Genomic DNA, 12,858 nt, shown 5'->3' with positions numbered 1-12,858 from the left:
GCATGTTTTTGTCATCTACAGTAACCTATGTTCAGTCTGGCTTGCTACAGTCTGTCTGCTGGCAGAGAGGTATCTGGCTTTCTGTTCCTCTGGATAATATCCAGATTCATTTGAAAATACTAATAATATTATTCTACTTATGTTGCTCTTCTGATCTGAAGCCTTAAAAGCACTTTAAAAAAGATGCCTATTATTATCTTCACTTTTTTATAGACAGAGGCACAGAGTAGTTAGATGACTTGCCCCAGGTCACACATTGAATCTACAGCAGAGGTATGCCTAGAACTCAGGTTTCTTGACAACAGGTTTCCAGGCCCCAACACACCAAGTGCATGCTTGGGGCTGCATGCCATGGGGGGTGCTCTGCTGGTTGCTGGGAGGGCGGCAGGCAGGGTCCCATTGACGGCATGCCTGCGGAGGGTCCACTGGTCCCGTGGCTTCAGTGGACCTCCCGCAGGCGTGCCTGTGGAGGGTCCACCGGAGCCGCGGGACTAGAGGACCCTCCGCAGGCACATCTGCGGGAGGTCCACCGGAGCCGCGGGAGAGGTGAGTGGCAGAGCGCCCCCCGTGGCATGACGCCATGCTTGGGGTGGCGAAATGTCTAAAGCCTCCCCTGCTTGACAGCCAGTCTGGTGCACTATTCACCAGACAACATTGCCCTTCAGAGAAGCAGAAGGAGTTATTGGAAGGATCTAGTGAAGTGGGGCCATCCTTAACTTTGCAGATTTAGAGTTCTTCTTGTTTTGATGCAAAGATGAGCTACAGGCAAAAATAAAACATCTTTGTAGCAGTAAACAGTGCAGGTGAAAGATCAGCATGAGGAAGACTGATATATTGAATGTTTACTGCTCTAATGAGGAATTCTGTGCTACTATTCCTAATGACACACAAGATGTAACCTTAGAAGAAGTTGAAAGATCTTATTACCTTGTATACATGCTTTCCACAACAGGAGGCAGTACTGCTTTAAAGAACATAAAGCAGCAACTGAACCAAGCAAGAATAGCATTCATGAAACAGAATCAGTACAGCATTTAGAGCACGTAACTGAAGTTCAGACTTTTTAACACCATTGTTAAATCAAACTAATGCTGCTCGTGTTTATCCAAGAGGTGAAGAAAGAGGTATGCACTGTATCAAGAACAACTGCCAGAACAGGAGCATGGACATTGTGAGGGATGTTTGAAAAGCCTTGTGTTTTAGAGTTGTTGCACTGAAACACGTCATCATGCCAGACGAAATTATTATTTATCATGTATGTGACAATAACACATCTCACCTTACACAGGACATACACTAAGGAGAGCCCCTGCTTGGTAGAGCAAAAAGATAATGGATAAACTGGTCCATAGAATAACATCAATGAGCAAAAATAACTGCCTTGGTGTGAGAGATGTTTAATCTCCACCTCTTCATACTAATTATTCTCTGGTTTATTCACCTCTTTTCTCTCTTTAATCCTTTTCACACAGTTGAATTATGTGGAATGAAGTGTACAATTGAATACACACGTTCTTTTCATAGGATCATTTTGAAAATTGTTAAGATAACAATGACAATGATTCATCAAGTGCTCCACTGGTGAACTCTACAGGAGTGTAGCTTTTTTTAGCATTTTTCTCACCCACCATCGATATATTGTTCTTTATCCTTCATACAAAATATTGGATACAAACAGTGTTCTGTTCAGAAAATGATTGTGAATTGTACTGTTTAAATTTAATTGTGTCTAATATTAATGTTGCTGCCTTAGACAAATATAACAATGATTATCATCTGATTGTTCACCTGTGATTCAGGAAAAACATTGATTATCCTTGCACTTAAGGATGTATGGCTGTGGGTGGAAGCTAGGCACTTGGTGACTCAGACAGTAATAAAATCTTTGATCATACACTAACAATATCTAAATTCAAGCTGTAGTTATAGATGTTCTGTAGTAGGGTGGCTATTCTTGTCACCTCATTGTGGCAGGTGAAGTTTGATAACTTCTCTCTGGAAATAAAGGTAGAGGCAATGGTTCTCTGATCTGGGATAGAGGTCTCCAAAGAGAGCCCTGGGAGCAGCCAGATCTGAGAACAAACCTTGTCCTGAGATTCAGTTTGTGGTAGTGCTGTTATTTACAGTCTTACCTAGGAGTGTTGTGAGTGACCTTAAAAAATGTGTACCTCTTTGGTGAGGTAAGGTGTGCATTCCACTTGCTTACAGACTACTTCTCAATACATTTTTATATGAGAAAGGTAAACATGTATGTATCTGTTTAATAGGAATTCCCATACTATATCAGATCTGTGGTCCAGTTAGTCCACTTTCTTGTCTCCAACACTGGCCAGCACCAAATGTTTCAGAGGAAGGTGAAAGAACCCCTAGTCTGTCCCTCGTGAAGTTCTCCTCTTTATCTCCAATAGCTAGAGATTGGCTTAAGTCCTGACACATGAGGTTTTATCACCCCTCCAATGCTTTTTTTTAAAATCCAGTATTAACTATAAAAATGGATATTCTTGTTATCTATAGTAACATGCAATCTCTCTTTGAAACTTGCTAAGTTTCTGGCCTCAATGACTTCCTGTGGCGATGATTTCCGCAGTCTAGTTATATATTGTATTAAAAAGTATTTCCTTTCATCAATTTTGAATTTGTGACTCTCAGTTTCATTAAATGTGCTAGGAGACAGAGAGAACAGACATTTCTGATTTAGTTTCTCAATACTATTCATTATTTTACGACTTGTAGATCAGAAAGTGATGATTTAATTCATTTTTCTCTTGGTAAAGTGCTGAAATTTGTCTAGTGAAAAAGCCCATGACAAAATGGCTAAATTAAAATCCCTACATGAGCAAAATCCCTAAACTAAACAGCCAGCTAGTTTCCTTTATTTATTTCCTTGTTGTTTTGTTTATTTGTTTCTCTATCACAGTGTCATGTTATGTGTCACTCTTGTAGAAATTCCACCATAGGTTGATTTTTCACCTCAGTGTCTTATTCACTTATTTTTGCCAAGAGGCAGAAACTGACAGTCACCTCCCCTTGAATTATGGATTCAAAAGTCAATACAGTTCTTCAGGCCAATGTACTCAGTGTATTAACCTGTTGGAAATACTTCCTCACTAATGTCACATTTTTCACTTTAGTGTCCAGTAAATAATAAAAAAAAACTATATTAGAGTCTGTGAGAAATTGGGTATCTTCTCAAACTCAGGTTAATTGTAGTTGTTTGAGCAGGCAAGTACCAGATGATCTTGCGAGTTCAGTGCGGGTCAAATAACTGGAAGGAAATTTCAGACAATTGTATGATTGTATGTATGTTAAACTCTCAGAACAATCTTTGTCAGAGCCAGACTTGGTAATTAAAATTTCCAAGTTTTAACAACAGGAACAAAAGCCAAAATTAACCAAAAGATAATTTACCAGAATTGCACAGCATGTTATTAAGGATAAGCTTGTGATGCTAAGATACAAATCAACAGAGCCAAGTTTTGGCAGGCTAGCTAATTTAGTCTAGCCACAAGCAGACTATTTCCCTCAGTCCTGACTCCGGGGTCAAGTTTCCATAGCACTTGTTGTCCCTAGCTCCTTTTCTCAAGAACCTACTGCACCAGAGGTGATGCTGTGCTGCAGCACTTTCCTTATAAAGCCAGCCATTAGTAGCCACCACTTCCCGTTAGTGACCAAACACTCCCTGCAGCTGGACTCCAAGTGGAAGCCTCCATCCCACTGCAGACAGTAAGCATCTCAACATTTTTCCCTTTCCTGTTAAGGCTGAGAGTGCCTAGGTTAGTTTATTTAACCGTGAACTAAAAGAAACTTATCATAGTAAGGCAATCTTTCTCCTTTCCTTTATGCCATCTGGAGACATCTAGGTATAGTCCTGAGAAGCTCTTGCAATTTGGGAAGTGCAAAAGCTGCTACTGTGGCTAGTCCTTGGGTGGGGCAAAAAGAGGAGAAGGCTTTATATGCCCTGTCCTCCAGCCTCACCGCTTACACACTCATTCAAGAGCTGACTGCCATCTGGCTTTGTGCTTTGAAATGATCAGTGAGCCTCTCCTAACAGACCCAGATGCCTTAAGATTAGTAATAGTCATCCAGTGTTTTTAGTATGCTGTGGAGGGACACATAATGAACACAACCGATCCTGTTCTCCAGGTAGGAGTTATAGGAGAAATAACACACACTTCTTATTTGTTGTATTAAAAACATTCAGTCTGATAACCTCTTGCTACAATATTCCTTCTGCTTTTCAGCATTACCAATGCATTTAAGGTGTTCAGCAAAGCATACATGATAAATAGTGTATCGGTGCATATGTCATCTGCCATTTCCCTATTTTGTGTTTTTGTCTAATACTTTCAGTCTATCTCTGCAGCCTCCTCTTTCTCTGTCCAATAAAATACATTGAAAATTTGTTCCAGTCATCAGGCACTGCTAATATATCATTATTTCCCCCCCTCTAAAGTAAGCAGTAACATATTAGCATATGTGCTAGTTTAGTGGCTTAGGTTAATAACTCTACCAACCTAGGAAAATTTGAAGTCAAATTGATTATATGGACTAGGCTATTGATAATGTGGGAGTACCTTGTTTGCCTATGTCCTGAAGTGGCATTATGTTAATAGTGGTAGAAAATGTCGTGATTGGAAATTTGTAATTATGTCCTAACCTAATTTTCTCAAACTAATGTTATAAAGTCGTCATTTAATCCTGAAATTGTTGCTATGCAAACTTCCAGTATAATTCTTAGCCCTTTATAAAGTGTGATATTAACAGAATAATAATGCTAACCCCATTAATGACAATTTGGGGAGGGTGAAACATGCTGTTCATGCTAAGAAATGTTTAATAAATATGAAGTGCTATACTCCGAACTGTCCTAAAAACTATTAGTGGTTTTACTATTGGGCATTGCCTCCTGAGCCTCTTCAGCGGTTTAAATCAAGGCAGAATTTGTTTATTCTTGTATATTTTCCTAAAGCATGGTGAAAAGAGCACTCATAACTCTCATAGCAGTAAAATTTAAAATCAATACACAACTTGGTTAAAGCTTCTGCCATCAGGTCCTCAGCAAAAGTACTTTAGCATGCTTTTAGACTTCTAAAGCTATTGTGATAAAGCTATTTCTTAGCCAGACTTTTGTGTAAATACATAAATCCAGGAACTAAATACCGGGAATAAAATAAACTACCATTCTAGAATGAGCACTATTAAGAAGAATTGACCTCTTCTCTGACCACTTACCACTGAGGTGAGTAGAACTATGTGACTGTCTTGTTTAAGAGTACAAATTATTATTATCTGATCTACTGCCACAGCTGTGGTCAGCGTTGGCATTTGGGATTCTTGTTAGAAAGGAACGGGTGCTGCCAGCAGGGAATTCTCAGTGAGGGGGCTGGAACTTTGGAACTGGTTCCACACTTTGATCTGAAATAGCCTGAACTTGGTGACAGTCAAGGCACACTGCAAAAGCCATTTATCTGATAGAGTTTTGGGGGAAGGAAAAGGATAAATTCTGGGTTAGGCTGGAATTTTTTTTTTAATTGGCAGGTTTAGATAAATGCAGTTTGCGCTAGGAGTTAATTTGCATACTAGTATTTAATGTTGCTGGTGGTTATTGTTATTGGATGTTTTATTTATTGTTAAGGTGCGCAGAATTTTTGTAAATATAAGTTTTTTATGGTTGTTAAATCCAGATACTTAAATAAATTAAGACTAATGCTCACTTTGGACTGAGCATTGAGGTCCCGATGAAGCAAAGCACTTAAGCACATGCTTAATGTTAATCTTGTGCGGAGTCCTGTTAACTTCACTGATTGATTAAATGAAACAATGGGAACATTTTAGGTGCCCCAGAATAATTCTTGGGGTGTTGTCTGAACAATCAGGACAGTTTCACAACATATAGACCTTTAATATAGGGTCATATTCAGGAGTGGGAAAATATTCAATATTTGTGAACTAGGAAGGCATGACATCTAGGGAGGATATATGTATGTATTGTGATAATTTTAGAGTTCATCTATCACAGTGCAGTAACAACTCTAGAGTCAGTGTTTGGTATACATTTAGGATGTATATTTACCTGTACAGAAAATATTATTTGCATATTTAAATATATGTGCAATTTTCACAATTTTTTCCCAGTTCCAACTGCTGGCATTGCTAGGCTGGAAGGAAATAAACTCATAGATCTATCTTTTTCTGGTCTCTTAATCTTCAGCACTCAATCACCAGTCTTGAATGCTCCAGACCTCTCTGATTTTGTTTTTTCCTTCAGCTCCTCATGGCTTCTTAAATCTTCCATTGGTTATTCCAATTACTGTATTCCCTGATTCTCTTTCTTCACTCTCACCCTCTCCTCTTTCAGATCTATTGCATCTGTCCCCATCACCATTTTACCTAGTGCTGGAAAATATGGATTAATTTCAGACTTTTACAACAGTCCTGGGGGCTTAGTGAATCAAAGTTTCATTTAAAAATGTAATTCTATAGATCCACTGAAGAATTTTTAAATTAAACACAGATTGCCTGATTTAAAAGAATAATCATGAACCAGGCAAGTCAATTTCCACAAAACAATTTGCAAGCTGACACAGCTTTGATAAATGCCACCCTTTATTCCTTGTTCAAGGACAGTTTGTTTCCTGCTAATACTACTGACTTCTTAAGTTGTCACACATACAATATGTAAAGTTACTATGCCATTTGAAAGGATGAGTGAGCTGTCCTGTGCTGGTACTACAATACTACAAAAAGGCAAATGTACATGAACATGCACATCATGAAGATTTTCAAACTAGCTTGGGTAACCACAGTTCTTTCTGACATTATCTCCGACACATAAATGCAACTAATGTTAATATTACAGTGTATTATCACAGTTATGCATGTTAAATAGTCTGAGTTTTGCTCAGATTTATAACATCAAAGGCTGAATTTTCTGGTCACCAGTACCAAAGCGTTGTCAAAAATGGTCATATATATTCAAAAGAAACTATATCCTGTCTGTTGCCTCTTTGAACATCAGTTCTCCATGTTTAACAGGGGTAAAATTCATCTGAAAATATTCCATGTGAGCTCATTCATGGTTTGTCTCTAAGTTTTAATTTGAGTACATAATAGGATACAGTTACAGGATACATGTACCACATTATAACAGTATATTCACCTCCATAATCTGAATATTGCCAAGTAGCATATTTTAAGAGACTTTTTTTACAGTACACTAACTACATTCATCCCTCTCTTTGAACAACAATGAAATAAAATAATTACAGTGGAAAATCTGTATCGAGATAAGGGGAGGCAGAAGCCCAGATCCACAAAGGGATTTAGGTGCCTGAACCCCATATTTAGGCACCATTGTGATCCACAACCTCCCCACTTGGCTGCCGCCTAACCTGTAGGCATCTAAACTCACTTGGCGCCTATGTCTTGCCTTTGGTCATGCACAGTGCTACCTAACCCTAGATGTCTGGTTGCCTATCTCACACTTAAGCCTCAGAGTGTTCCTCAAACTAGGTGAAGATACCTATTTTGCCTCTGGGGCCTCATTTGGTAGAGGTGTTCAAAGCATGCCTATCAGATTGGGCCCCATTCAAAATCCAGCCAGAGGAGGAAGTGATGCTGCTGCCTCCCTCATAACGTTTTGCCCATTGGTTATGTGCGAAGTAGGAGATCCACATTCAGTTTCCCCCTCTGCTTGATGGGGAGAAAGGATCTGAACAGGAGTCTCCCACCTCTCAGGGAAGTGGCCTAGCCACTGGGCTATGGGATATTCTGTGGGTGTCTCTTGATTTCTCCTGTTGCAGCTTTCACTTTGTATAGATACATACATAGTCACTGGACCTCAGAGAGCAAGAGAATGACTCTAAAGGCTGGTGGTTAGGGCACCAATATAAAAAGTTGGAGACCTGCATCCAGTTCCCCTGCTTTAATGACTGTTTAAGAATTTATCCACAGTGGAATGACTTCACATTTTCCACATTCTGGGTTGGTCCTCTAATTGCTTGGCAAAAGGCTATGTGGGAGACTTCTCTTCCTCTTGCAAGAACAGCTTAGGCTCCTAAGCCATCAGTCTCCAGGAAAGTCTGTGGATCTCAAGCAGAGATAGGTGCATCCCTGCGGACTAAATTTAAGCCTCTTTCCTGTCACAGAATTCCGTGCCTAGGATACATCCTCTTGTTGGCCTCTCCCATTGACTAGCTTAGGCCGCTCCCCACCTTGCATGCTGGCTTTTGTATATCCTATTCTTAAGGCACCTAGCTCTCCCCATGTATTGCATAAGGAGCCAGACTGACCACTTTTGCTGACATTGTACAGTGAAATTTCCAGATCTGGCTCCCTCCTACAAACCCACAAATCTCTGGGGCAGCCCGGTGGATGATTCCAGGTAGGGTCAAGGCATGCATCCCTTAGCACTTCTGGAGTGTTTGAGAACAAGGCATGATGGGGTGCTTTTTGTCACATGGCCGAGGAGCATGCAGTTCCACTTTTGAATGTAGTGAGCAATTGGAAGAAGGCCAGCTCTCTGCAAGATTATGGCATTTTGCACAAAATCAAACCACTTTATGCTCAGACTTTGGCTCTGAAAGCACATATGGAATGCCTCTAACTGTTCCCAATTTGCCTTTAGGAGGATACTGGTTTCTGACCTATATAGCAGTACTGGCAGAACACAGGTTGATAGATCCTGAACTTTGTCTCAGCACAGAGACAGTTTGAGTCCATAGGTGAGACATGAACTTAATGCAGAAGGCAACAAGACCTATTAGTCAGAGGACATCTGGTTTGCTGAAACTGTTTAAACTTTTTTTGCAACCTAGATAGATGAACTTGTCAACGTTCTCCACTGTGTTCAATCACACCTGAAAGGGAATTCTGATGACCCAGATCTGAGGTTTTGGACTTTGGTTTTCTGCATTGGGATGTTCAACCCCATACTGAGGGTGGTGTCTTGGAAACCTTGAAGGGCAGAACTAATATCTACATAGGAATTGCCATATTGGATCAAACCAGCAGTTTGTCTAGCTCATTATCCTGTACCTGACAGAGACTACTACTAGACACTTTTCAGGAGGGTCCAAGAAACCTCACAACAAACAGTTATAACACTTGGCTGCAGGGGAAGTGTCTAACTAGCTGTTGGTTGTGGCTGGCTAATACTGTGAAGCATGAATGAGTATCCCTTATATATTTTATCCTATCTGAGATATAGATATTTGTATAATTATATGTATTTTTGGATCCTGTTATACTCTAGGCATCAAGCTGGCAGCAAGCTGAACAAGTTAATTATGCATTGGGAATGCAAAGTACCCCTTTGCTCCCTTTTACATTTGCTGCCTTTCACTGAACATCGCTTTGTTCCTGTATTAATGAAGAGTAAATAGAAATGCTTGGTCTACCATCTTTGTACCATTCATTGTTTTGTATACCTCTATCATGTCTCCTCTTGTATGTTTCCCCTCAAAACAGTCCTAATCTTAAAGTCTCTTCACATGAATGTCTCTTCATACCTCTGATTATTTTTGTTTCCCTTCTCTGAACCCCTTCTACTTCAGCTACATAATTTTGTTTTTGATTTAGTGACCAGAACTAAAGAGTATCCATGGGGAGGTGTAGCCCTGTTTTATGTAAGGGCATTATGATACATTGGGTGTTATTTTCTGTCTTAGCTTTTACACACACACACTTTATTTGCTTCTTTGGACCGCCACTGTACGCTGACCAGAGATTTTCATTGAGTTGTCCACACTGATGCTTGCATCTTTCCAGTTAATTTAGAACCTGCCTGTATTTGATTGCACCCACAGTGTTGCTTGACATCAAAGTGCTGTAAGATGTACCTATTATTTTTTCCATCTGGAAAACTGTGCCTACACTTATTTGAGGGAACAACACTATGGGTACAAATTCAGAAGCTGAGTTGAGACTTTTTCACAATCAAAACCACTGCACATATACTTTCATTCTGGCAGCCAGGGCATGAGAAATCAAGCACAAAATAGTAAAGCTTTTGACATAGTTCCACATGATATTCTCATAAGCAAACTATGGAAATGCAGTCTAGATGAAATTACTATAAGATGGGTGCCCAATTGGCTGAAAGACCATACTCAGAGAGTAGTTATCAATGGTTTGCTGTCAAACTGAGGGCCGTATCTAATGGAGTTCCACAGGGGTCAGTCCTGGTCTGGTACTATTCAACATTTTCATTAGTGACTTGGATAATGGAGTGGAGAGTACACCTAGAAGATTTGAGGATGATACCATGCTGGGAGGAGTAACAAGCACTTTTGAGAACAGGATTAAAATTCAAAACAGCCTTGACAAATTGGAGAAATAAACAAGATGAATTCAATATAGACAAGTGCAAGTACTACACTTAGAAAGGAAAAATAAAATGCACAACTGCAGAATGGGGTATATCTGGCTGGTGGTAGTACTGCTGAAAAGCATCTGGGGGTTATAGTTATCACAAATTGAATATGAGTCAACAGTGTGATGCAGTTGTGAACAAGGCTAATATCATTTTGGAAAGACATGGATAAATTGTCCAGAGGAGAGCAACAAAAATAAATCAATGAATAAATAAAATTAAATAAAAGGTTTAGAAAAATTGACCCATGAAGAAAGGTTAAGAAAACTGATCATATTTAGTCTTGCTGAAAGTAAACTGAGCGGGGAACCTGATATGTAGTGTTGTTGTAGCCATATTGGTTCCAGGATATTAGAAAGACAAGGCAGCTGAGGTAATATCTTTTACTGCACCAACATCTGTTGGAGAGAGAGACAAGCTTTCAAACTTACACAGAGCTCTTCTTCAGGTCTGAAACTATGGCCACGTCCAGACTACCCGCCGCATCGGCGGGTTAAAATCGATTGCTCAGGGATCGATATATCGCGTCTAATCTAGACGCGATATATCGATCCCCGAGCGCGCTTATATCGATTCCGGAACTCCATCAACCCCAACGGAGTTCCGGAATCGACAGGGAGAGCCACGAACATCGATCCCGCGTGGTGTGGATGGGTGAGTAATCTGATCTTAGATATTTGACTTCAGCTACGTTATTCACGTAGCTGAAGTTGCGTATCTAAGATCGATTTCGCCCCTGTAGTGTGGACCAGCCCTATGTCCTTGTTGATACTCCACAGTTCTGACAGCAAAAAGCAGCTTTTGCTGACAAAACAGTGGGGTGTACACACTGCAGTGCTACTTTTGGCAGGCAAAACTCTCCTGTTTGCCAAAAAAATAAAACCACTTCAAAGAGAGGCATAGGGTTTTTTTGCGACAAAGCATCAGTGTAGATGCTGCCATTTGTTATGTCACCATAACTGGCCTCCCCCAGTATCCCATAATGGTTGCTATGACTGCTCTGCTCACTGTTTGAATTTTGCTGCCCTGCAGACATGAATCCCTCCCCTTTCCAAACTCCAGGAAGCTTTGACATTTCTCAGCATGGAGTGCTCATATAGCTACTGCCCAGCTGAGCATGCGGGCTCCCGGCAGCAAAATAAAAAATTGTCTCCTGACTAGACTACAGGGGAGAGGTGGCTCTTTGGTTTGTGGGCTGAGGAGGATGTGAGATAACTCAGAGGGAATCACAGAACCATTAACGTGGACAGGGGCAGCTCTAGACGTTTTGCTGCCCCAAGCACGGCAGGCAGGCTGCCTTCGGTGGCTTGCCTGCAGAGGGTCCACTGGTCCCGCGGCTTTGGCATACCTTCCGCAGACACCTGCGGAAGGTCCGCCAAAGCCGCAGGACCAGCGGACCCTCCGCAGGCAAGCCGCCGAAGGCAGTCTGCCTGCCGCCCTCATGGCGACTAGCAAAGCGCCCTTAGTGGCTTGCCGCCCCAAGCACGCGCTTGGTGTGCTGGTGCCTGGAGCCACCCCTGAAAGTGGAATCCTACTGTCCCCAGCCCTAGGAATGCAGAGCATGCTCCTGCTGCACAGCGGGGTGGGGGCCTGCTGTGCTGAGCAGTGCTAGGGAGGGAGGCAGGGGCTGATGTGTGGGGGGGTATCGCCCTTCCCCTGCCTTAGGATTGTTTTGTTCCAGCTGCTGTCTGAACTTAGAGACAGCATGCCAATACACTCACTCTCCCCACAACACACATACTCCCCCCACATTCACTCTCTCACATGCTTCCCCAACAAACACTCTGTCGCTGTCTCTCCTTCATGTCCTCCCACTCCCTGTTACACACTCTCCCACCCTTCCTCCCACACACACTTCAGTTGAAAATCAGCTGGCAATCTAGTAGGATGCCCATAGAGCCATGGGATTGAGAAACCTGCCTCCTGTTGGCTTAATCAGCAGCAAGGGATATTTAGATTAGATATTAGGAAAACTTTCTAACTATAAGGGTAGTTAAATTCTGGAATATGTTTCTAAGGGAAGTTGTGGAATCCTCATTACTGGAGGTTTTTAAGAACAGATTAGACAAACACCTGTCAGAAATGGTCTAGATTTACTTTGTCCTGGTTCAGCTCTTGAGTCTGGATTTGATGACCTCCTGAGGTCCCTTCCAGCCCTATATTTCATAGAATCATAGGACTGGAAGGGACGTCAAGTGGTCATCTAGTCCAGTCTCCTGCTGTCATGGCAGGACTAAGTATTATCTAGACTAGTAGTTCTCAACCTATTTACCATTGTGGGCCACATCCAATACTATCTGTATAGCTCTGAGGATGTCACATGGACTGCAGCTGTGTACTGATTTGGTCGCAGGTGGCCCATAAGTTACAGGTTGAGAACCACTGATCTAGACCATGCCTGAAAGGTATTTGTTTTATCCGCTCTTAAAAATCTCCAGTGATGGAGATTCCACAACTTCCCTTGGAAATATATTCCAGAACTTAAC

General features: G+C 41.3%; 1 protein-coding gene across 1 annotated transcript in view; it reads right to left on the bottom strand.

Moving 5' to 3' along the window:
- LOC127042868 (uncharacterized) overlaps positions 1 to 12,858 on the bottom strand; it is a 972,530-nt gene that overhangs the window by 663,596 nt on the left and 296,076 nt on the right. The gene's annotated exons all lie outside the window — the stretch shown is intronic.

The sequence above is a fragment of the Gopherus flavomarginatus genome, chromosome 1 (genome assembly GCF_025201925.1).
Source record: "Gopherus flavomarginatus isolate rGopFla2 chromosome 1, rGopFla2.mat.asm, whole genome shotgun sequence".
In the NCBI taxonomy this organism is placed as follows: domain Eukaryota; kingdom Metazoa; phylum Chordata; order Testudines; family Testudinidae; genus Gopherus; species Gopherus flavomarginatus.
The sequence above is the reverse complement of the archived record's forward strand: the minus strand, read 5'-3'. Positions and strand labels throughout refer to the sequence as shown.